Here is a 25807-nt window from a genome sequence, read left to right as displayed (position 1 = left end):
AGCCAAGTGGTCTAGCTTAGTGGGTCCCACTCTCACAGAGCCCAGAAAGCTAAGAAGCACTGGCTTGAAATTCTCACTGCAAGCACAGCAGTCTGAAGTCGATCTGGGACAATAAAGCTTGGTGTGGGGAGAGGTATCTGCCATTACTGAGGCTTGAGTAGGCAATTTTCCCCTGACAGTGCTAAGGAGGACAGGAAGTTTGGACTGGGCAGAATTCACCACAGCATGGCAAAGCGACTATGGCCAGGCTCCCTCTCTAGATTCTTCCTCACAGGGCAGAGCATCCCTGAAAGAAAGGCAGCAACCCCAGTCAGGGGCTTATAGATAAAACTCCCATCTCCCTGGGACAGAGCACCTGGGGGAAGGGGAGGCTGTGGGCACAGCTTCAGTGGACTTAAAGGTTCTTGCTTGCCAGCTCTGAAGAGAGCAGTGGATCCTGATAAGGAAAGATCTCCTAGCACTGTGCTTGAGCTCTGCTGAGGGACAGAGTGCCTCCTCAAGTGGGTCCCTGATCCCCTGTGCCTCCTGACTGGGAGATACTTCCTAACAGGGGTTGACAGACACCTCATACAGGAGAGCTCTGACTGGCATCAGGCCAGTGCCCCTCTGGGATAAAGCTTATAGAGGAAGGAGCAGGCAGCAATCTTTGCTATTCTACAGCCTCCACTGGTGATACCCAGGCAAAGAGGGTCTGGAGTGGACTGCCAGCAAACTGCAGCAGATCTGCGAAGAGGGGCCTGACTGTTAGAAGGAAAACTAACAAACAGAAAGCAATAACATCAACATCAACAAAAAGGACCCTCACACAAAAACCCCATCCAAAAATCAGCCCCAAAGATCAAAGGTAGATAAATCCATGAAGATGAGGAAAAACGAATGCAAAAATGCTGAAAATTCCAAAAACCAAAATGCCTCTTCTCCACCAAATGATCGCAACTCTTCTCCAGCAAGGGCACAAAACTGGACAGAGAAGGTGATTGATGAATTGACAGAAGTAGGCTTCAGAAGGTGGGTAAAAACAAACTCCTCTGAGCTAAAGGAGCATGTTCTAACCCAATGCAAGGAAGCTAAGAACCTTGATAACAGGTTACAGGAATTGCTAACTAGAATAACCAGTTTAGAGAAGAACATAAATGACCTGATGGAGCTGAAAAACATAGCACAAGAACTTCATGAAGCATACACAAGTATCACTAGCCAAATTGATCAAGTGGAAGAAAGGATATCAGAGACTGTAGATCAACTTAGTGAAATGAGGGGTAAAGACAAGATTAGAGAAAAAAGAATGAAAAGGAACAAACAAAGTCTCCAAGAAATATGGGACTATGTGAAAAGACAAAACCTACGTTTGATTGGTGTACCTGAAAGTGATGGGGAGAATGGAACCAAGTTGGAAAACACACTTCAGGATATTATCCAGGAGAACTTCCCCAACCTAGCAAGACAGGCCAACATTCAAATCCAGGAAATACAGAGAACACAACAAAGACACTCCTCAAGAAGAGCAACCCCAAGACACATAATCTTCAGATTCTGTAGGTTGAAATGAAGGAAAAATGTTAAGGGCAGCCAGAGAGAAAGGTCAAGTTACCTACAAAGGGAAGCCCAAAAGACTAACAGTGAATCACTCTGCAGAAACCCTACAAGACAGAAGAGAGTGGGGGCCAATGTTCAATATTCTTAAATAAAAGAATTTTCAACCCAGAATTTCATATCCAGCCAAACTAAGCTTCATAAATGAAGGGAAAATAAAATATTTTACAGACAAGAAAATGCTGAGGGATTTTGTCACCATCAGGCCTGCCTTATGAGAGCTCCTGAAGGAAGCAGTAAATATGGAAAGGAAAAACCGGTACCAGCCACTGCAAAAACACACCAAAATATAAAGATCAATGACACTATGAAGAAACTGCTTCAACTAATGTGCAAAATAACCAGCTAGCATCATGATGACAGGATCAAATTCACACATAACAACATTAACCATAAACGTAAAGGGGCTACATGCCCCAATTAGAAGATACAGATTGGAAATTGGATAAAGAGTCAAGACCCATCAGTGTGCTATATTCAGGAGACCCATCTCACATGCAGAGACACACATAGGCTCAAAATAAAGGGATGGAGAAATATTTACCAAGCAAATGGAAAGCAAAAAAAAAAACAAAAAACAAAAAACAAACAAACAAACAAAAAGCAGGGGTTGCAATCCTAGTCTCTGATAAAACAGACTTTAAAGCAACAAAGATCAAAAAAGACAAAGAAGAGCATTAAATAATGGTAAAGGGATCAATGCAATGAGAAGAGCTAACTATCCTGAATATATATGCACCCAATACAGGAGCACCCAGATTCATTAAACAAGTTCTTAACTACCTACAAAAAGACTTGGGCTCCCACAAAATAATAGTGGGAGACTTTAACATCACACTGTCAATATGAGACAGATCAATGAGACAGAAAATTAACAAGGATATTGAACTCAGCTCTGCACCAAGCAGACCTAATAGACATCTACAGAAATCTCCACCTCAAATCAACAGAATATACATTTTTCTCAGCATCACATAGTACTTATTCTAAAATCAACTGCATAACTGGAAGTAAAACACTCCTTCCGCAGCAAATGCAAAAGAAAGGAAATTGGCCAGGCACAGTGGCTCACACCTGTAATCCCAGCACTTTAGGAGGCTGAGGTGGGCAGATCATGAGGTCAGGAGTTTGAGACCAGCCTGGCCAACATGGTGAAACCCCGCCTCTACGAAAAATACAAAAATTAGCCAGGCATGGTGATGCATGCCTGTAATCCCAGCTACTCAGGAGGCTGAGGCAGGAGAATCGTTTGAACCCAAGGGGCAGGGGTTTCAGTGAGCCGAGATCTCACCACTGCACTCCAGCCCGGGCAAAGGAGCAAGACTCCATCTGAAAAAAAAAAAAAAAAAAAAGAAAAGAAAAGAAAAAAGAACGGAAATCATACCAGTCTCTCAGGCCACAGTGCAATCAAGTTAGAACTCAGGATTATGAAAGTCACTCAAAACCATGCAACTACATGGAAATTGAACAACCTGCTCCTGAATGACTACTGGGTAAATAATGAAATTAAGGCATAAATGAAGAAGTTATTTGAAACCAATGAGAACAAAGAGACAACATGCCAGAATCTCTGGGACACAGCTAAAGCAGTGTTAAGAGGGAAATTTATAGCACTAAACACCCACATCCAAAAGCTAGAAAGATCTGAAATCGACACCTGAACATCAAAATGAGAAGAACTAGATAAGCAAGAGCAAACAAATTCAAAAGCTAGCAGAAGACAAGAAATAACTAAGATCAGAGCAGAACTGAAGGAGACAGAGACATGAAAAACCCTTCAAAAAATCAATGAACTGTTTTTTTTTTAAAAGATTAACAAAACAGACTATTAGCTAGACTAATAAAGAAAAAGAGAGGGGTGGAGCCAAGATGGCTGAATAGAAACAGCTCCAGTCTACAGCTCCCAGTGTGAGCGACGCAGAAGACGGGTGATTTCTGCATTTCCAACTGAGGTACCAGGTTCATCTCACTGGGGAGTGTCAGAAAGTGGGTGCAGGACAGTGGGTGCAGTGCACTGAGCATGAGCTGAAGCAGGGTGAGGCATAGCCTCCCCTGGGAAGCTCAAGGGGTCAGGGAATTCCCTTTCCTAGTCAAAGAAAGGGGTGACAGACAGCACCTGGAAAATCGGGTCACTCCCACCCTAATACTGCGCTTTTCCAATGGCCTTAGCAAATGGCAGACCAGGAGATTATGTCCTGTGCCTGGCTAGGAGGGTCCTACGCCCACAGAGCCTCGCTCATTGCTAGCATGGCAGTCTGAGATCAAACTGCAAGGCGGCAGTGAGCCTGGGGGAGGGGCACCCACCATTGCCGAGGCTTGAGTAGGTAAACAAAGCCACGGGGAAGCTTGAACTGGGTGGAGCTCACCGCAGCTCAAGGAGGCTTGCCTACCTCTGTAGACTCCACCTCTGGGGGCAGGGCATAGACAAACAAAAGGCAGCAGAATCCTCTGCAGACTTAAATGTCCCTGTCTGACAACTTTGAAGAGAGTAGTGGTTCTTCCAGCACGCAGCTGGAGATCTGAAAATGGACAGACTGCCTCCTCAAGTGGGTCCCTGACCCCCGAATAGCCTAACTGGGAGGCACCCTCCAGTAGGGGCAGACTGACACCTCACATGGCTGTGTATTCCTCTGAGACAAAACTTCTAGAGGAACAATCAGGCAGCAACATTTGCTGTTCACCAATATTCGCTATTCTGCAGCCTCTGCTGCTGATACCCAGGCAAACAGTGTCTAGAGTGGACCTCCAGCAAACTCCAACAGACCTGCAGCTAAGGGTCCTGACTGTTAGAAGGAAAACTAACAAACAGAAAGGACATCCACACCAAAGCACCATCTCTACGTCACCATCATCAAAGACCAAAGGTAGATAAAACTACAAAGACGGGGAAAAAACAGAGCAGAAAAACTGGAAACTCTAAAAATCAGAGTGCCTCTCCTCCTCCAAAGGAACGCAGCTCCTCACCAGCAATGGAACAAAGCTAGATGGAGAATGACTTTGACGAGTTGAGGGAAGAAGGTTTCAGACAATCAAACTACTCCAAGCTAAAGGATGAAGTTTGAACCCATGACAAAGAAGTTAAAAACCTTGAAAAAAAATTAGACGAATGGCTGACTAGAATAACCAATGGAGAGAAGTCCTTTAAGGACCTGACGGAGCTGAAAACCAAGGCACAAGAACTATGTGACGATTGCACAAGCCTCAGTAGCCAATTTGATCAACTGGAAGAAAGGGTATCAGTGATGGAAGATCAAATGAATGAAATGAAGCGAGAAGAGAAGTTTAGAGAAAAAAGAATAAAAAGAAACAACCAAAGCATCCAAGAAATATGGGACTATGTGAAAAGACCAAATCTACGTCTGATTGGTGTAGCTGAAAGTGACGGGGAGAATGGAACCAAGTTGGAAAACACTCTGCAGGATATTATCCAGGAGAACTTCTCCAATCTAGCAAGGCAGGCCAACATTCAAATTCAGGAAATACAGAGAATGCCACAAAGATACTCCTCGAGAAGACCAACTCCAAGACACATAATTGTCAGATTCACCAAAGTTGAAATGAAGGAAAAAATGTTAAGGGCAGCCAGAGAGAAAGGTCAGGTTACCTACAAAGGGAAGCCTATCAGACTAACAGCTGATCTCTCGGCAGAAATTCTACAAGCCAGAAGAGAGTGGGGGCCAATATTCAACATTCTTAAAGAAAAGAATTTTCAACCCAGAATTTCATATCCAGCCAAACTAAGCTTCATAAGTGAAGGAGAAATAAAATCCTTTACAGACAAGCAAATGCTGAGAGATGTTGTCACCACCAGGCCTGCCCTAAAAGAGCTCCTGAAGGGAGCACTAAACATGGAAAGGAACAACTGGTACCAGCCACTGCAAAAACATGCCAAATTGTAAAGACTATGGAGGCTAGGAAGAAACTGCATCAACTAAAGAGCAAAATAACCAGCTAACATCATAATGACAGGATCAAATTCACACATAACAATATTAACCTTTAATGTAAACAGGCTAAATGCTCCAATTAAAAGACGCAGACTGGCAAATTGGATGAAGATTCAAGACCCATCAGTGTGCTGTATTCAAGAAACCCATCTCACATGCAGGGACACACATAGGCTCAAAATAAAGGGATGGAGGAAGATCTACCAAGCAAATGGAAAGCAAAAAACGGCAGGAGTTGCAATCCTGGTCTCTGATAAAACAGACTTTAAACCAACAAAGATCAAAAGAGACAAAGAAGGCCATTACATAATGGTAAAGGGATCAATTCAACAAGAAGAGCTAACTATCCTAAATATATATGCATCCAATACAGGAGCACCCAGATTCATAAAGCAAGTCCTTAGAGACCTACAAAGAGACTTAGACTCCCACACAATAATAATGGGAGACTTTAACACCCCACTGTCAACATTAGACAGATCAACGAGACAGAAAGTTAACAAGGATATCCAGCAATTGAACTCAGCTCTGCACCAAGCGGACCTAATAGACATCTATAGCACTCTCCACCCCAAATCAACAGAATATACATTCTTCTCAGCACCACACCACACTTATTCCAAAATTGACCACATAGTTGGAAGTAAAGTACTCCTCAGCAAATGTAAAAGAACAGAAATTATGACAAACTGTCTCTCAGACCACAGTGCAATCAAACTAGAACTCAGGATTAAGAAACTCACTAAAAACTGCTCAACTACATGGAAACTGAACAACCTGCTCCTGAATGACTACTGAGTACATAACGAAATGAAGGCAGAAATCAAGATGTTCTTTGAAACCAACGAGAGCAAAGACACAACATACCAGAATCTCTGGGACACATTCAAAGCAGTGTGTAGAGGGAAACTTATAGCACTAAATGCCCACAAGAGAAAGCAGGAAAGATCCGAAATTGACACCCTAACATCACAATTAAAAGAACTAGAGAAGCAAGAGCAAACACATTCAAAAGCTAGCAGAAGGCAAGAAATAACTAAAATCAGAGCAGAACTGAAGGAAATAGACACACAAGAAACCCTTCAAAAAATCAATGAATCCAGGAGCTGGTTTTTTGAAGAGATCAACAAAATTGATAGACCGCTAGCAAGACTAATAAAGAAGAAAAGAGAGAAGAATCAAATTGATGCAATAAAAAATGATAAAGGGGATATCACCACTGATCCCACAGAAATACAAACTACCATCAGAGAATACTGTAAACACTTCTATGCAAATAAACTAGAAAATCTAGAAGAAATGGATAAATTCCTTGACACATACACCCTCTCAAGACTAAACCAGGAAGAAGTTGAATCTCTGAATAGACCAATAACAGGCTCTGAAATTGAGGCAATAATTAATAGCTTAACAAAAAAAGTCCAGGACCAGATGAATTCACAGCCGAATTCTACCAGAGGTACAAGGAAGAGCTGGTACCATTCTTTCTGAAACTATTCCAATGAATAGAAAAAGAGGGAATCCTCCCTAACTCATTTTATGAGGCCAGCATCATCCTGATACCAAAGCCTGGCAGAGACACAACAAAAGAAGAGAATTTTAGACCAATATCCCTCATGAACATCGATGCAAAAATCCTCAATAAAATACTGGCAAACCGAATCCAGCAGCACATCAAAAAGCTTATCCACCACGATCAAGTGGGCTTCACCCTGGGATGCAAGGATTACGATTATCAATAAATGTAATGCAGCATATAAACAGAACCAAAGACAAAAACCATATGATTATTTCGATAGATGCAGAAAAGCCCTTTGACAGAATTCAACAATGCTTCACGCTAAAAACTCTCAATAAATTAGGTAAATTAGGTATCGATGGGATGTATCTCAAAATAATAAGAGCTATCTATGACAAACCCACAGCCAATATCATACTGAACGGGCAAAAACTGGAAGCACTCCCTTTGAAAACTGCCACAAGACAGGGATGCCCTCTCTCACGACTCCTATTCAACATAGTGTTGGAAGTTCTGGCCAGGGCAATCAGGCAGAAGAAGGAAATAAAGGGTATTCAAGTAGGAAAAGAGGAAGTCAAATTGTCCCTGTTTTCAGATGACATGATTGTACATCTAGAAAACCCCATTGTCTCAGCCCAAAATCTCCTTAAGCTGATAAGTAACTTCAGCTAAGTCTCAGGATACAAAATCAATGTGCAAAAATCACAAGCATTCTTATACACCAATAACAGACAAACAGAGAGCCAAATCATGAGTGAACTCCCATTCACAACTGCATCAAAGAGAATAAAATACCTAGGAATCCAACTTACAAGGGATGTGAAGGACCTCTTCAAGGAGAACTACAAACCACTGCTCAATGAAATAGAGGATACAAACAAATGGAAGAACATTCCATGCTCATGGGTACGAAGAATCAATATCGTGAAAATGGCCATACTGCCGAAGATAATTCATACATTCAGTGCCATCCCCATTAAGCTACCAATGACTTTTTTCACAGAACTGGAAAAAACTACTTTAAATTTCATATGGAATCCAAAAAAGAGCCCACATCGCCAAGTCAATCCTAAGCCAAAAGAACAAAGCTGGAGGCATCACGCTACCTGACTTCAAAGTATACTACAAGGCTACAGTAACAAAAACAGCATGGTACTGGTACCAAAACAGAGATATGGACCAATGGAACAGAACAGAGCCCTCAGAAATGATGCTGCATATCTACAAGTATCTGATCTTTGACAAACCTGACAAAAACAAGCAATGGGGAAAGGATTCCCTATTTAATAAATGGTGCTGGGAAAACTGGCTAGCCATATGTAGAAAGCTGAAACTGGATCCTTTCCTTACACCTTATACAAAAATTAATTCAAGATGGATTAAAGACTTAAATATTAGACCTAAAACCATAAAAACCCTAGAAGAAAACCTAGGCATTACCTTTCAGGACATAGGCATAGGCAAGGACTTCATGCCTAAAACACCAAAAGCAATGGCAACAAAAGCCAAAATTGACAAATGGAACCTAATTAAACTAAAGAGCTTCTGCACAGCAAAAGAAACTACCATCAGAGTGAACAGGCAACCTACAGAATGGGAGAAAATTTTCACAACCTACTCATCTGACAAAGGGCTAATATCCAGAATCTACAATGAACTCCAACAAATTTACAAGAAAAAAACAAACAACCCCATCAACAAGTGGGTGAAGGACATGAACAGACACTTCTCAAAAGAAGACATTTATGCAGCCAAAAGACACACAAAAAAATGCTCATCATCACTGGCCATCAGAGAAATGCAAATCAAAACCACAATGAGATACCATCTCACACCAATTAGAATGGCGATCATTAAAAAGTCAGGAAACAACGGGTGCTGGAGAGGATGTGGAGAAATAGGAACACTTTTACACTGTTGTTGGGACTGTAAACTAGTTCAACCATTGTGGAAGTCAGTGTGGCGATTCCTCAGAGATCTAGAACTAGAAATACCATTTGACCCAGCAATCCCATTACTGGGTATATACCCAAAGGACTATAAATCATGCTGCTATAAAGACACATGCACACGTATGTTTATTGAGGCACTATTCACAATAGCAAAGACTTGGAACTAACCCAAATGTCCAACAATGATAGACTGGATTAAGAAAATGTGGCACATATACACCATGGAATACTATGCAGCCATAAAAAAGGATGAGTTCATGTCCTTTGTAGGGACATGGATGAAGCTGGAAACCATCATTTTCAGCAAACTATTGCAAGGACAAAAAACCAAACCCTGCATGTTCTCACTGATCGGTGGGAATTGAACAATGAGAACACATGGACACAGGAAGGGGAACATCACACTCTGGGGCCTGTTGTGGGTTGGGGGGAGGGGGGGGATAGCATTAGGAGATATACCTAATGTTAAATGACAAATTAATGGGTGCAGCACACCAACATGGCACAGGAATACATATGTAACAAACCTGCATGTTGTGTACATGTACCCTAAAACTTAAAGTATAATAAAAGAAAAAGAGAAAAATCAAATAGGCACAGCAAAAAATGATAAAGGAGATATCACCACTGATCCCACAGAAGTACAAACTACCATCAGAGAATACTATAAACACCTCTGTTCAAATAAACTATAAAATCTAGAAGAAATGAATAAATTCCTGGACACATACATCCCCTCAAGAGCAAACCAGGAAGAAGTTGAATCCTTGAATAGACCAATAACAAGTTCTGAAATTGAGGCAGTAATTAATAGCCTACCAACCAAAAAAAAGCCCAGGACCAGATGGATTTACAGCCGAATTCTACCAGAGGTACAAAGAGGAGCTGGTGCCATTACTTCTGAAACTATTCCAAATAATAGAAAAAGAGGGACTCCTCCCAATCATCCCGATACCAAAACCTGGCAGGGAGACAACAAAAAAAGAAAATTTCAAGTCAATATCCCTGATGAACATCGACACAAAAATCCTCAATAAAATAGTGGCAAACTGAATCCAGCAGCACATCAAAAAGCTTATCCACCATGATCAAGTCAGCTTCATCCCTGGGATGCAATGCTGGGTCAACATACACAAATCAATAAACGTAATCCATCATATAAACAGAACCAATGACAAAAACCACACAATTGCCTCAATAGATGCAGAAAAGTCCTTTGATAAAATTCATCATCCCTTCATGCTAAAAACTCTCAATAAACTGGGTATTGATGGAACATATCTAAAAATAATAAGAGCTATCTATGACAAACCCATAGCCAATATTATACTGAATGGGCAAAAGCTGGAAGCATTGCCTTTGAAAACCAGCACAAGACAAGGATGGCCTCTCTCACCACTCCTATTTAACATAGTATTGGAAGTTCCGGCCAGGGCAATCAGGCAAGAGAAAGAAATAAAGGTATTCAAATAGGAAGAGAGGAAGTCAAACTATCTCTGTTTGCAGATGACATGACTGTATATTTTAGAAAACCCTATTGTTGGCTGGGCGCAGTGGCTCACACCTGCAATCCCAGCTGAGGCAGGCGGGAGCCCGAGGCAGGCGGCTCACCTGAGGTCGGGAGTTCAAGACCACCCTGAACAACATGGAGAAACCCCACCTCTACTAAAAATACAAAATTAGCCGGGCATGGTTGCGCTTGCCTGTAATCCCAGCTACACAGGAGGCTGAGGCAGGAGAATTGCTAGAACCCGGGAGACAGAGGTTGCGGTAAGCCAAGATTGCACCATTGCACTACAGCCTGGGCAACAAGAGCAAAACTTCATCTCAAAAAACAAACAAACCCATGTCTCAGCCCCAAAACTCCTTGTCTCAGCCCCAAAACTCCTAAAGCTGATAAGCAACTTCAGCAAAGTCTCAGGATATAAAATCAATGTGCAAAAATCACAAGCATTCCTATACACCAATAATAGACAAGCAGAAAGCCAAATCATGAGTGAACTCCCATTCACAATCACTACAAACAGAATAAAATACCTAGGAACACAAATTACAAGGGATGTGAAGGACCTCTTCAAGGAGAATGACAAACCACTGCTCAAGGAAATAAGAGAGGACACAAACAAATGGAAAAAAATTTCCTGCTCTTGGATAGGAAAAATCAATATCATGAAAATGGCCACACTGCCCAAAGTAATTTATAGATTCACTGCTATTCCCATCAAGCTACCATTGCCTTTCTTTGCAGAACTTGAAAAACTACTTTAAATTTCATATGGAACCAAAGGAGCCCGTATAACCAAGACAATCCTAAGCAAAAATAACAAAGCTGGAGGCATCATGCTACCTGACTTCAAACTATACTACAAGACTACGGTAAGCAAAACAACAGGGTACAGGAACCAAAACAGACATATAGACCAAAGAGGAGACAGAACAGAGGCCTCAGAAATAACACCACACGTTTACAATCATCTGATCTTCAACAAACCTGACAAAAACAAGCAATGGTGAAATGCTTCCCTATTTAATAAATGGTGCTGGGAAAACTGGCTAGCCACATGCAGAAAACTAAAACTGGAACCCTTCCTTACATGTTATACAAAAATTAACTCAAGATGGATTAAAGACTTAAACCTAAAACCATAAAAACCCTAGAAGAAAACCTAGGTAATACCTTTCAAAACATAGGCATGGGCAAAGACTTCATGACTAAGACACCAAAAGCAATGGCAACAAGAGCCAAAATTGACAAATGGGATCTAATTAAAGAGCTTCTGCCCAGCAAAATATCGTCAGAGTGAACCGGTAACCTACAGAATGGGAGAAAATTTTTGCAATCTATCCATCTGATAAAGATCTAATATCCAGAATCTCCGAGGAACTTAAACAAATTTACAAGAAAAATCAAACAACCCCATCAAAAAGTGTTGGAAGGATATGAACAGACCCTTCTCAGAAGAAGACATTTATGTGGCCAACAAACATATGAAAAAAAGCTCATCATCACTGGTCATTAGAGAAATGAAAATCAAGGCTGGGTGCGGTGGCTCACGCCTGAAATCCCACCACTTTGGGAGGCTGAGGCAGGCAGATCACGAGGTCAGGAGATCGAGACCATCCTGGCTAACATGGTGAAACCCTGTCTCTACTAAAAATACAAAAAAAATTAGCCAGGCATGCTGGTGGGCGCCTGCAGTCCCAGCTACTCGGGAGGCTGAGGCAGGAGAATGGCGTGAACCTGGGAGACGGAGGTTGCATTGAGCTGAGATCACACCACTGCACTCCAGCCTGGGCAACAGAGTGAGACTCCATCTCAAAAAAACAAAAACCAAAAAACAACAAAAAAAGAGAAATGCAAATCAAAACCACAATGAGATACCATTTCACACCAGTTAGAATGGCAATCACTAAAAGTCGGGAAACAACAGATGCTGGCAAGGCGCTGGAGAAATAGGGACACTTTTATGCTGTTGGTGGGAGTGTGAATTAGTTCAACCATTGTGGAAGACAGTGTGGGGATTCCTCAAAGATCTAGAACCAGAAATACCATTTGACTCAGCAATCCCATTATTGTGTCTATACCCAAAGGATGATAAATCATTCTACTTTAAAGACACATGCACACATACGTTTACTGCAGCACTATTTACAATAGCAAAGACTTGGAACCAACCCCAATGCCCATCAGTGATAGACTGGATAAGGAAAATGTGGCACATATACACCATGGAATACTATGCAGCTATAAAAAAGGATGAGTTCATGTCTTTGCAGGAACATGAATCTAGCTGGAAACCATCATTCTCAGCAAACTAACACAGGAACAGAAAACCAAACACCGCATATTTTCACTCATAAGTGGGAGTTGAACAGTGAGAACACATGGACACAGGGAGCAGAACATCACACACTGGGGCCTGTTGGGAGGTAGGGGGCAAGGGGAGGGAGAGCATTAGGACAAATACCTAATGCATGCAGGGCTTAAAACCTAGATGATGGATTAATAGGTGAAGCAAACCACTGTGGCACATGTATACTTATATAACAAACCTGCACATTCTGCATATGTATCCCAGAACTTAAAGTAAAATAATAAAATAAAATAAAATAAAATACACCTACTATAGAATTAAGCCATTTCACTCCTAGGTAATTATCCAAAAAACAAAAGACAAAAAACAAAAACAAAAAAGAAAGCATGTATCCACACAAAGACTTGTGTATGAATGTTAATAACCATTTCATTTGCAACAGCCAAAAATAGAAAAAAACCTAAATGGTCTCTTTTGCTGATGCCCAGATAAACAAATTGTTGGATATCCAAACAATGGAATACTATTAAGCAAAAAATACAGTGAACTTCTGATACATACAACAAAAATGAATTGTATAATAATTATGCTAAATATGAAAAGCCATAAAGAGTTTAAAAAAATCATACTCTTAATTTTTATGTGATAAAATGTCCTTCTCCTTAATGGAATACTGTGAAGAGAGATTCTTTTTTATGGAATATTATCTGGTTATATGTGTGTGTGTATGTGTGTGTGTGTGTACAGATACACATGTGTATGTTTAGTGTGCTTACTTGGCAAAGGAGGAGTGGAAAACTCTTTGTCTTCTCCCCTTAACCTTTTAAGAAAAATTTTATTGTTTCTAAAGTTCCAAGATCTGGGAATCACTGTTTTGTTCAGTATCAATCATAATCCTAAAATACATAGTCCCAAATGTTGAAATCCTGAAAACTCAAAATCCGTAAAAATCGCTAATATCTAAATCGCTAATAACTGAAGTCTTGAAAATTATACCCCTGAAAGATTAAATTCCAAAAGTTTAAATCCTGAAAGCTGAATTCTAAGGAAGGAATTAGTGTGTTTTTGATTTTATGCAAGATAGATGCATTATGCTCGTTGCATCATGTTAGGCAGAACTATTACCTCTTTACTGTCGTTATTTGGAAATTAAGTATGGTTTAAGGAGATGCATATGGGTGCCAAGTTTTGTGGATTTAATTTTAGATGTTAACTTGAATGGATTAAGGGATACCCAGAAACCTGGTAGGGCATTATTTTGGGTATGTGTGTGAAGGTGTTTCTGGAGAAGATGAGTGTGTGAGTCTGAGTGGACTAGGTGGGGAAATCCTTCCCTCTGTGCTGGTGGACACCCTCTAATCGGCAGGGGGCACAGAGTGAACAAATATAGAAAGATAATTGGTCTCTGAGAGCTGAGACACTTTTCTTTTTCTTTTTTCTTTTCTTTTTGTTTTTTTGAGATAGAGTCTTACTCTGTCCCTCAGGGTGGAGTGCAGTGGTTCAATTTTGGCTCACTGCAACTTCTGCCTCCCAGGTTCAAACAATTCACCATGCCTCAGCCTCCTAAGTAGCTGGAATTACAGGCATGAGCCAGCACGCCGGCTAATTTTTGTATTTTTTAGTAGAGACAGGGTTTCACCATGTTGGACAGGCTGGTCTCGAATTCCTGACCGCAAGTGATCCTTCTGTCTTGGCCTCCCAAAGTGCTGGGATTACAGCTGTGAGCCACCGTGCCTGACCTGGGACAGACTTTTCTTCTGCCTTGAACATCAGAACTCCAGGCTTGCTGACCTTTGGACTCCAGAGCTTACACCAGTGGTCCCCCAGCTTCTGAGACTTTTGGCCTCAGACAAAGTTATAACATTGGCTTTCCTGGTTCTGAGGCCTTCTGAGTTGGACTAAGCCACATTACTCACATTCCAGGGTCTCCAGCTTACAGACTGTTGGACTTCTCGGCCACCATAATTGCATGAGCCAATTCCACTATTAGATTCCCTGTCATGTATCTATATACGTATCTTATTGGTTCTGTTACTCTGGTGAACCCTAACACAGATTCGATACTGGGAAAGCCAAATATTATTCCTTCTTACTGCATTTCTTGAAACACAAAGGAAGAGATCTGTGAAATTATCTCCATGCAAAAAGGCTGTGATAAATTAAGTGTACAAAGCTACTTAACTATGAAAGATATAAGTTTGAAAATTAATTATTATTGGTGTTGTGAAAGTAGAAAATTGTTTAATTGCAATGGCCAAGCAATAATCAGATTTTCAAATGGACAGCATATACTTACAAAATTTATAGGTTACAACCACTCTCTAAACACAAGTGCAGCAAGTATTTCGATCATAGAAGTGAAAACACAGAAGAAATCTCTTCTGCCAAATTATTCACTCACATATGACTTCTGCCACTTCCACATGGTGTCAATTTGCTATGCTACATATCTTATCTTTGCATCATTTCCAATACTGGAGGTATAAATTGTGTAAAAACTTTTAGAGAGTGCTAATTTATTTTATGCATTTTTTTTTTTTGCAAATTTGACTCCACAAAACTGCATTGGCACAAGGTTCTTTCCGTGTAAGCATTGTGTATGTACATAAAAATGTTGAAACTTCCTCAGTAAATGAAGAGATGTCCCTTTTGTACATCTGCATTTGTGAAAATTCTCAAGCTCTCAACTCTTTGGGTGACTGCATATGTGGTGATGACCCCATCATTATCTTTGATTGATCTTATTAAAAGAATTAGGTTAGGGGCCAGGCACGGTGGCTCACGCCTGTAATCCCAGCACTTTGGGAGGCAGAGGTGGGTGGATCACGAGGTCAGGAGTTCAAGACCAGCCTGATCAACATGGTGAAACCCCGTCTCTACTAAAAATACAAAAATAGGGGTGTGGTGGTGTGCACCTGTAATCCCAGCTACTCAGGAGGCTGAGGCACGAGAATCGCTTGAACCCAGGAAACGGAGGTTGCAGTGAGCCGAAATTATGCCACTGCACTCCAGCCTGGGCAACAGAGTGAGACTCTGTCTCAAAAAGAAAAAAAAAAAAAAATTAGGTTGTCTGATATGGTATTTCAGATGACTGCAGTTATAAAGCTGGGAGCTCACAACTACCAACCATAGTTACATGGGTTTGTACATTTTGCTTTTGATGTATTTCTTTTTTAAAAAATAAACTTTTATTTTATGTTCAGAGGTACATGTGCAGATTTGTTATATAGATAAACATGTGTCATGGGGGCTTATTGTACAGATTATTTTGTCACCCAGGTACTAAGCCTAGTACCCCATAGTTATTTTTTTCTGATCCTCTCCCTCCTCCACCCTGGCTCCACTCTCAACTAGGCCCCAGTGTCTGTTGTTCCGCTTTTTGTGTCTATGTGTTCTTATCATTTAGCTCTCACTTATAAGTGAGAACATGCAGTGTTTGTTTCTGTTCCTGCATTGGTTTGCTAAGGATAATGGTCTCCAGCTCCATCTATGTTCTGGCAAAAGACAAGAGCTTTTTTTTTTTATGGCTGCATAGTATTTCATGGTATATATTTACCATATTTTCTTTATCCAGTCTACCATTGATGGGAATTTAGGTTGATTCTATGTCTTCGCGATTGTGAGTAGTGTTGCAATGAACATTCGAGTGCATGTGTCTTTATGGCAGAATGACTTCTATTCCTTTGGATATATACCCAGTAATGGGATTGTTGGGTTGAATGGCAGTTCTGTTTTTAGCTCTTTGAGGAATCACTACACTGCTTTCTACAATGGTTGAACTAATTTACACTCTCACTAACAGTGTACAAGCATTCCCTTTCCTCTGCAACCTTGCCAGCATCTCTTATTTTTTGACTGTTTAATAATAGTCATTCTGACTGGTATGAGATGGTATCTCATTATGGCTTTGGTTTGCATTTCTCTTACGATCATGATATTGAGCGTTTTTTTTTTATATATATGCTTCTTGGCCTCATGTATGTCTTCTTTCGAAAAGTGTCTATTCATGTCCTTTGCCCACTTTTTTTATGGGGATGTTTGTTTTCTTTCTTGAAAATTTATTTAAGTTTCTTATAGATGCTGGATATTAGGCTTTTGTCAGATGCATAATTTGCAGATATTTTCTCCCATTCTGTATGTTTGTTTTTGTATGTTTGCTTACTCTGTTGATAGTTTCTTTTGCTGTACAGAAGCTCTTAAGTTTGATTAGATCCCATTTGTCAATTTTTGCTTTTGTTGCAATTGCTTTTGGCATCTTTGTCATGAAATCTTTGCAGTTCTTATGTCCAGAATGGTATTGCCTAGGTTGTCTTCCAGGGTTTTTTTAGTTTTGGGTTTTACATTCAAGTCTTTAATGCATCTTGAGTTGATTTTTGTATATGATGTAAAAAAGGGTTCCAATTTCAGTCTTCTGCATATGGCTAGCCAATTATCCCAGCACCATTTATTGAATAGGGAGTCTTTTCCCCATTGCTTGTTTTTGTCAGCTTTGTCAAATATCAGATGGTTGTAGGTGTGCAGGTTTATTTCTGTGTTCTCTATTCTGTTTCATTGGTTTGTGTATCTGTTTTTGTACCAGTACCGTGCTGTTTTGGTTACTGTAGCCCTGTAGTATAGTTTGAAGTTGGGAAATGTGATGCTTCCTGGTTTGTTCTTTTTGCTTAGGATTGCCTTGGATATTAGGGCTCTTTTTTGGTTCCATATGAATTTTAAAATAGTGTTTTTCTAGTTCTGTGAAGAATGTCGTTGGTAGTTTGATAGGTATTGCACTGAATCTGTAAATTGCTTTTGGCAGTATGGTCATTTTAATGATATTGATTCTTCCTATCTATGAGAATGGAATGTTTTTCCATTTGTTTGTGTCATCTCTGATTTCTTTGAGTAGTGTTTGTAATTCTCATTGTAGAGATCTTTCACCTCCCTAGTTAATGATATTCCTAGGTATTTTATTCTTTTTGTGGCAATTGTGAATGGAATTACATTCCTGATTTGGTTCTTGGCTTGGCCGTTGTTAATGTACAGGAATGCTAGTGATTTTTATATGCTCATTTTGTATCCTGAAACTTTGCTGAAATTGTTTATCAATTACAGGGGCTGAGACTATGGGGTTTCTAGATATAGAAACATATCATCTGCAAACAGGGATAGTTTGACTTCCTCTCTTCCTATTTGGATGCCTTTTATTTCTTTCTCTTGCTTGGGTTTCCAATACTATGTTGAATAGAAGTGGTGAGAGAGGGCATCCTTGTCTTGTGCTGGCTTTCTAGGGGAATGCATTCAGCTTTTCCCCAAGACATATTTCTTTATGAATACAGTTTGTCTGTCTGTCTGTTTGTTTGTTTGTGTTTTGAGATGGAATCTCGCTGTGTCGCCCAGGCTAGAGTGTAGTGGTGCCATCTCAGCTCACTGCAACCTCTGCCTCCTGGCTTCAAGCGATTCTCCTGCTTCAGCCTCCTGAGTAGCTGGGATTACAGGTGCCCAGCACCATGCCCAGCTAATTTTTGTATTTTTAGTAGAGACAGAGTTTTACCATGTTGGTCAGGCTGGTCTCAAACCCTGACCTCAGGTGATCCACCCACCTCAGCCTCCCAAAGTGTTGGGATTACAGGCATGAGCCACTGCACCCGGCCAGTTTGTCTGCTTATAACTGCCACACTTGTGCAACTGTTGTTAGTATACCTGAGTTTTATTCTTGCAAAAATCTGTCATTATCATTGCCTATTTTATTGCAAAAAGTGGCATATGAAGTGTTCAGCCATGTTTTTACGTGTTTCTCAAGTAAGTTTCCTTTTAAAAATGTAGGCTGGGTGCGGTGGCTCATGCCTATAATCACAAAAATTTGCGAGGCTAAGGTGAGTGGATCACTTGATGTAGGAGTTTCAGACCAGTCTGGCCAACATAGCGAAACCCCATCTCTATTAAAAATACAAAAAATTAGCTGGGCATGGTGGTGTGCGCCTGTACTTCCGGGAGTTTGAGGCATGAGAATCGCTTGTACCGGGAGGCAGAAGTTTCAGTGAACCAAGATTGAGCCACTGCACTCCAGCCTGAGTGACAAAGTGACTCTGTCTCAAATAATAATAATAATAAATAATAAAAATAAAAATGTAAACAAATGTCTTTTAAATAATTTTTTAAATTTATTTTTTCCAGAGTTTTATTTTTGGAATTTTGACTTTTCAAGATGGTGATTTTTGGGATTTTAAGGATTTTGATCTTTTGGGATTTCAACATTTGGGATTATGGCCTTCAGGATTGTGTCTTTTGGGGTTATGGCCCAAACCTGTATTATCCATGGGTTGAATCCTATAACACTGGAAGGTCAAAGTGAGAGAGTTCATCTTAGCCTATTGCTTAAAAAATTAATAAATTCTATTTTAGAGCAGTTTTAGGTTGACAGAAAAATGAGCAGAGAGTTGCCATAAACCTCCTTGTATTCCTCTACAAGTTTCTCATAGCAACATTTTGCATTAGTGCAATGTATTTGTTGCAATTGATGAGCCAATATTGATACATTATTATTAACTAAAGCGCACTGTTTACATTAAGCTTCACTCTTGGTGCTGTACATCAGGGTTTGATAATATATAATATATATCCACCACTACGGTGTATACTGAATAGTAGTACCATCCTAAAATGCTCTGTGTTGTACCTATTAAGCATCCCTGCCTCCCCTCGGCCTTTTGGCAACTGTTGATCGTTTGATTGTTGCTATAGTTTTGCCTTCCCTGGAAGGTCACATAGTTGGAATCATACAGTATGTGGCCCTTGCAGATTGACTTCTTTCATTTATCAATACGCACTTAAATTCCTCCATGTCTTTTTGTGGCTCGATAGTTTATTTCTTTTTATAATATTCCATTGTATGCCTATACTACTGTATAATATTCCATTGTATGCCTATACTACTGTTTATTTTTACATTCACCTACTGAAGGAGATCTTGGTTGCCTCCAAGTTTTGGCAATGATGAATAAAGTGGCATCTTACCCTGTTTTTTGCATTTAAAGATACATGATGTAGTATTAATTTGCTACCTATAATGTATTGATTATGAAATTTTAGAAAGAGCAGGAAATATTTTAAAAAATACTATTGGTAATCTCATCCCAAATATAACACTAGTAGCTGTTAACGTATATCTGTGTTTTCTTTTCTTTTCCTAAATCAATATCTATGTCTGAAAGCTTATTTATGCCTATATATGCCGCAATTAATTGTTCTTATAAGCTCGAGTATTATACTGTATAGTTTTGTATCCTTGTTTTTTTCTTCCCACTCAATATATGTACATCATGGGAGATGGGATATTCACTCCCTCAAGCATTTATCGTTTGTGTTGCAATCTAATTATATTCTTCTGGTTATTTTTAAATGTACAATTAAATTATTATTGATGATAGTCACCCTGTTGTGCTGTCAGATACTAGGACTTATTCATTAATTTTAATTATTTTTTGGTACCTATTAACCATCCCCTCCCCCTCTCCTCCCCACCCCCCGGCAACCTGTTTTGTTCATCGATGATTCTTCAGTACACAGAAGAGTGTCTACTAGGCACCCCAAAAACATCTGTTGAATAAGTGAAGGAATTGTATTTTTGTAATTTGCATGATCTCATTAGCTGTTACTTAGAATCAAACCAGAACTTACTTGTAGTAAAAGTTATTGCCTGTTAAATTGAGGATCAAAATAATCATGCAGTCTTACAGTGTTTTTAAGGAACTGATTTCTATAGCGACTTTCTCATATAGTTAGTGATGTCAATGTTTTTACCAGCTCATCATTAGTACGTTGTGCAACTTGAGGGTTTTTCAGTGATGGGGTAATATTGTTCCTGCCCTGCCCCTTCTCTTGAGAATAATGGTACACTGTTGCTAAGAGGCTGGTAAGGATTCAGCATTCTCTTGAGCAAAACAACACTGGTTTATGCTGGAAATAACTTTAACTTGGTGGTAGCAATGCGCTGCTGACAGGGTCCCAGCTATGACATGCATTCCTCACCATCTTAAGGCTTCCTGGACGAGAACCACTCACTGAGAGCAGTTCGTAAGGTTCATCAAGGCTGTGCCTTGCCCTCCATATATTTCCTGTAGATTTCCTGGGAAACCAACCTCTTCACTTCAGCTGACCTGAAATCCCCACAGGTACGCTCAAATGCTGTATTTGTTTGCATCCAACAAAGTGGAAGTACAGGGAGTGTCAGCGATAACATACTGTTTACATGGGTGATAGCTGGGAAGAGAAGTTCACCAGGAAATCCTGGTGAGACTCTTATATTCACCAAGGTGTGTGGCAGTGGGCAGACTCAGGAGTCTTCAGATTTCAGAGCAAGGACCTGCAGCATAAGCAGGAAGAGGAGAAAGGGTGCTGCCAGGGTGAGAAATTATGGAGTCAAAGGCCTGGAACAGATGTTACATACTTCTCAGTCTTAGTGAAGGCTAGCTCTGTTCAACACCTTGCAGTTCTATTGGGCGAGTTCATAAATTAAAGCCGTCTCCATAGAATACCATTCCAGACTAACATATGGGATTGACTTAATTTTTCCATTTAAAAATGCCTGCTTTATAGTACAAGCTTTAAAATTGCTTTCTAAATAATGGATTTAAAAAAATCTGAGTAGGCGTGTATCCATGGTTATAGCAATGATGATAGCAAAGATTTCTGAAGATAGAGTTTTTGTCCTAGATTTTTATAGGGTTTCTATTTATCAACCTTGCTTCTGTTTTCCTTCAGCTCTTTCTATATGATCTGAAAATTTGTTTGCCAGTTTTTTGGTTGTTAAAAAATTTAACATTAACATTTTTATTTTACTCGTTAATTCATTTATTCTATCAGTATTTATTGAATACCTAAAATATGTGGAGTATTTTAGACACAATGGGAAATCGAAAACTTCAAACACTCTAATTGAATAGATGACATAAACAAATCTCAACAGGTAATTAAAATACAGTGTAATGTTTTAAGAACACACAAGAGGGGCACCTAACCAAAAATTAACATGAGAAGATTTTCAAGAGTAAATGCGGTCTAAACTAGAAGCAGTAAGAAGCTGGAAGTGGAGATGAGGAACAAAGAAGAGCATTTCAAGAGAAGGAGGCAGCATGTACAAAGGTCCTGAGGTGACAGACCACATGGCTGGTCAGAGACCTGAGAGTAGCTCAGTGTGATTAGTGTATGAAGTGAGAAGTAGGAATGGTGAGAGATGTGACTGTGGAGGAAAACTAGGTCTTTATTAGGACATACCTCAAAAATCATATTAAGGAACTCATATTAAAGACAATGGGAAATAATTGAAGGTTATTATGAGTGAGTAGGATTAAATAGTCCATTTAGAAAGCACACATTGACTTCCCCATGGAGAATAACTTGGTAAGGGACAATTTGCAAGGCAGGGAGACAGAAGATGGCAAATTATCCAGGTAAGGGTTGATGATAGCCTATCTTAGGATAAAGGCAGTGGACTTAAAGAGAGTAGGTGAATTTGAAAACCATAGTAGAATTACTATGATTTGATAAGTGATGGCCAGAGAGGGTATATACAGGAGAAAGATAAGGGAATGATATTGACTCTCTTGGTGTGGTTTCTCCCTAAAAGCAAGTCTGTGTCAATAACTGGGATGCAGAAAGTTTATTTTAGAGATGATCCCAAGAAATAAGAGTGAGAGAATGAGGAGAGTGTATTAGGGAAGGAGAAAATCTAATTCAGGGAAGGAAGAAAGCCAGTAAAGTATGCATTATTGAACTATTTATTGCTGTAAAACCCTGGGGCACATATTGTAGGAATTCCCTGAGACACCATGTTGAAAGCTTCTCAGAAGTGACCCTTTGAAAGACTGAAGACTGAGCCTTTCTTCTCTGACTCTCATTTCTCTTTGATTTAGGGTTGCCTCCAGGGATGTTAACTCCTCTATGCTTGAAAGCTGCTGAGGAGGTTATTAGAATTCTAAAGAAAACCTGAGGTAAAAAATATGAGAGAATGACTTGAAGTGAAACTACAATTAGAGGTGGGCTAAGAGGATATGATGTGGGACACAAGTAGGGTCTAATACAGTGACCATGTTTCTGGCACAGGTAACTGGATGAGCCAACACATGTTGAATTCTTGAAATATTTTTGAGACATCCATGTGGTAAGATCCAGTAGGTAGAGGGATACAGTCTGGCATTCAGAGCTGGTACCACAGTAATGAGTTTAGGAGCCACAGTCTAATCAGAGGGAGAGTATTAGTTTTCCAGGGCTGCCCTAACAAAATACCACAGGCTGGATGGCTTAAAAAACAGAAACATATTGTCTTGCAGTTCTGGAGGCTGCTGACAGGATTGATTTCTTCTCAGGTCTCTCTCCCTGGCTTGTGGATGGCTGTCTTCTCCCTCTGTCTTTACATAGTCTTTCCTCTGTGTGTGTCTGAATTTCGCCTTTTTATAAGAAAGTCCAATCATACTGTATTAGGGCTCACCCATGTGACTTCATATTACCTTAATGACCTCTTTAAAGGCCTTATCTCCAAATAGAGTCACATTCTGAGGTACTGGGGGTTAGGAATTCAGCATATCAATTTTTTTTTGTGGCGGGGCGGTGGGACACAACTAAGCCCATAACTGGTAGTAATCGACACAAAGGGAATAGATAAGGTGTTCAAGAAGCATGTGTAGAATGAGGGAAAGAACAAGGTTTGAAGGGATACCAACATTTAAAACGACTAGCATTTAACACTAACAAAACAATACAAAAAATGGAAGGAAAACTGGGAAAGTGTGGCTTCCTGGAAGTCAAGGGCAGGACTGCTTGAAGAAGGATGGGGTAGTCAGCCAATGCCCAGTGCTCCTGAGAGGCCCAGTAGAGGAAGATACTGTGAGATTGCTGAGCTTATGGGTTGGTGTTTGAAAAGAAGGTGAAAACTTGGGCTGGGAGAAGGAGCATCTTCAGGACACCACCAAGTAGGTGTATAGGTTTGGGTGCTGCTGGGAAGAAGCCGCAGGTGGGTGAGGAAAGGGCTAAAGAGGCAGGAAAGAGAGCAGCTGACTGGCTTGCAGCAGTGGAAGAGAAAAGTGTCCATAGCTCAGACACAGAATTCATCTTAGATGAGTGTAGAGACACCACATCCACGTAACTAGGGTGGAAGGAGGAGATAATGTGAAAAATGATTGGAGAGTAATAGGGGATGGTTATACCAGCAGAGCTTTGAGGGAGAGAGAAGTTCGTTTGAATTAAACTAAAGTTTGAAGTAAGATGTGATAAAAGAGCATACAAGTGTATGTTTAAATAATTTCTATGTTGTGAAGTCCAATATCACTTCATCATTGAAATTTCTCAAATCTTTCTTCATGAAATCAGTATTGTCACGACATCCTTTTAAAAAAGATGAGTTCAGTGGAAATATGAGCATAATGTATTAATAAAATTATTGTTATTATGTACACACATAGATGACTAAAATGCTGTTGTTATATTAACTAATGTCCAAAAGGTAGCTTGAATAAAACATATAGTGCTCTTCTTCTGTGGAGGCCTTGATAGAAAGTATAGCAATTTAAGAAACTGTAACAATTCATCCCTGATATTTTCAGTTAGCAAAGTTACAGTATCTTTAATATGCTGCTTTATCTTGCTATTAAGCTGCTGTTTACTACCTATAAACAAAGCAACCAGAAAATGGAAAAGACAAATTTATGTGGATATAAGTGGTGATTACTGTAAACTATCACATCATAGACTAATGTGATCATAGCCCCCTTCAAATTAGATACTGCATTTTATGAATACATTTAACAGTGCTCCTTAATTTTCTCTTTTTACTCAGTTCATTGTGCTAAATTTCTGCTGGCCCACAGAATAAGAACTGAGCAAGAAATCTTCATTTATTGCATATATTTGCATAATATCTGATTTCATGTTCCTCATCTGTAAATTGCCTTAATATCCAGGAGGAAGTTATTTTTTCTCATTTAATATAATTAATATAATAATCTTACATGCCAATGAAATTATAAGGTGGTGTTGCTGCTGAGGGATTTTAGTGGAAATTAAACTGATTTGATAGTTCAAAGTTCTTATCCCAGTTTGCATTTTATCATATATCCACTTAGATATCACAGAAAGGCCCTTTGGTCTTAAGTCCCTTAATTTCCAAATCTGTAAGATAAAAGTTAAACACCTCTTTTTCCTAATACATAGGATGAATGTGAAGATTAGTATCTGCTAATAGCTGTGGAAGGTGCAATATAAAGACATCATAATTTACCTTGGGATAAAATACAAGTGATAATGTATGCTGGCACAGCATGTATACTTTATATTAGTAGTAACTTCCAAATTCTTGAAAAATTATAACAAAATCCTTGCAAAATGTTACCATCCATAAACAAAGAGTGTTTATATCCAAATGGAAATTTTATGTACTAAATGTAATTAAAAATCTAAAAGCAAATGTATTTCATCAATTTTCTTTGAGGATATATGAAGTACCAGGGCCTGGAGTATGGTTAAAAAATACATCTATCCTGTCTTTTTGGAACTTACAGAGTCTAGTAAGTGAAACAGAGAATAGCTACATTAAAAATAAACATACAATATTACATGTCGTAAAGAAAAATAAAGTACAATAAATTACTTTGACAAAACTATCTTCTGGGGAGTGGAGAGTGGGATGAGGGATCATGACCAGAATGAGTGCATTCGAGAATGGGAGGAGAAGAAGTAAATACAGCAATTGTAGGTAACTCAAGAAATTTGCCAACAAAAGGAAGCAAAACAATAAGGCAGTAGCTTAAGAGAGATGTAGGGTCAAGGAAACTTTTAAGAGATAAGAGATAATGTTTTCTGCTCATGGGAATAATTTAGTATAGAGTGGAAAACTGGTGACCTATAAGTCTCCTAGGGCTGCTGTAACAAAGTGCCACAAACTGGGTGGCTTTACTGTCTCGCACACAGTTTTGGAGGCTAAAAGTCTGAAATACAGTTGTTGGCAAGGGC

At 39.6% G+C, this 25807-nt stretch overlaps 1 protein-coding gene across 2 annotated transcripts in view; it reads left to right on the top strand.

Moving 5' to 3' along the window:
• SLC39A8 (solute carrier family 39 member 8) overlaps window positions 1-25807 on the top strand; it is a 239858-nt gene that overhangs the window by 117418 nt on the left and 96633 nt on the right. The window contains exon 1 of one of the 2 annotated variants that reach the window (XM_054553189.1): window positions 20693-20976. The gene's annotated coding sequence lies outside the window, so the exon portion shown is untranslated. 2 annotated transcript variants of the gene reach the window in all.

The sequence above is a fragment of the Pongo abelii genome, chromosome 3 (assembly GCF_028885655.2).
Source record: "Pongo abelii isolate AG06213 chromosome 3, NHGRI_mPonAbe1-v2.0_pri, whole genome shotgun sequence".
In the NCBI taxonomy this organism is placed as follows: Eukaryota; Metazoa; Chordata; class Mammalia; order Primates; family Hominidae; genus Pongo; species Pongo abelii.
Note: the sequence above shows the minus strand (reverse complement) of the source record. Positions and strands in the feature narration are given on the sequence as shown.